The sequence below is a fragment of the Rousettus aegyptiacus genome, unplaced genomic scaffold, assembly GCF_014176215.1.
Source record: "Rousettus aegyptiacus isolate mRouAeg1 unplaced genomic scaffold, mRouAeg1.p scaffold_m13_p_7, whole genome shotgun sequence".
NCBI classification, from domain to species: domain Eukaryota; kingdom Metazoa; phylum Chordata; class Mammalia; order Chiroptera; family Pteropodidae; genus Rousettus; species Rousettus aegyptiacus.
In genome coordinates, this window is record NW_023416310.1 from 26,279,656 (window position 1) to 26,280,857 (window position 1,202).

Consider the following 1,202-nt stretch of genomic DNA (forward strand, 5'->3'; position numbering starts at 1 on the left):
ACATTTTGGTAGATCCATGGGCTAGCAAATATCATACCTTTTTGTGATCAAATATACTGTAATGGACAGCTTGGTGCTTTGCTCACAAATGATTTGTTCCAGTGCTAGTCAGAGTCAGGCAGAACTGTATGGATACCTCTGACTTATGTAGTGCTTTGAGTTTCGATCTGCATTTTTTTTTTTTCTTAATCACTCCTTTTATCCTTGTTGATTTTTTTTTTTAATTTTTAGAAATTCTTTAATGTCACCTCATATTTGACCCCTTTTAACCCCATCTACTTCCCCCTCCCTTTTTGTTTTCAATCGGCTTTTACATAGTATCACGTCTGATGCTCAGAACAACACGGTGAAAGCAATAGGGTGGGGTATTATTAGCCCTGTTTGCAGTTAGGAAACTATTTTTAGGTAAGTAGGACAAGGTATTATCATCCTCGTTTTATGAATGAGGAGTCTTATTTTACACAAACAGTGTGATATAAATAGCTGCAAGAGAGAACTTAAACTCGTAGCTGGTACATGAAATTTTGAGAACTATTTAAAACTGGAGAACAAGGGAACAGAGTGTGCAGCTGGAATACTCACGGAAATGACAGATTTATTGCTGCCTTTATATTTATTACACTTCCACACACTGCTTTTAGACGGATCTGACCCTGGACCTGCAAGCCCTAATATGCTATAGAATGATTAATAGTGCTGCCTCCTTGCCCAGTTCCAAGGCACACACGTGGAGGTGACACCATTTCCCATAGCATTAGGTATGAGTGGTGGCTGTTAATGGAATTAACAAAACAGATTCTTGGCTGTAAATCAGAGATGCTATGTAGATATCTCAGACATGAATGGGACAAATCTAAGGCCCATCACAAATCCCACCTCCTTCATGAAATCTTCCTCAATAACTTATAACAGTCCATTATAAGCATCGAATATTTTGGTATTTTTTTATATTCCATTTTAACCGTAATTCGCCTTTTTATGTTATTCTTCCATGTTTTATCCTTAAGTATTTGACTCATATAAGTTTTATCTCCTTCAAAAGACTGTAACTTTTCTACTTTTCCCACTGTTTTCCACTTCTTTATGCTCGTCTTTTTTATGCATAGTAAATACAGTAGTCAATAATTCAATTAAATTAGTCAGTTTGTCTTTAAAAGTGTATCAGTTAGGGGTTGATTTCAGCTGCATGTAATAGAAACTCA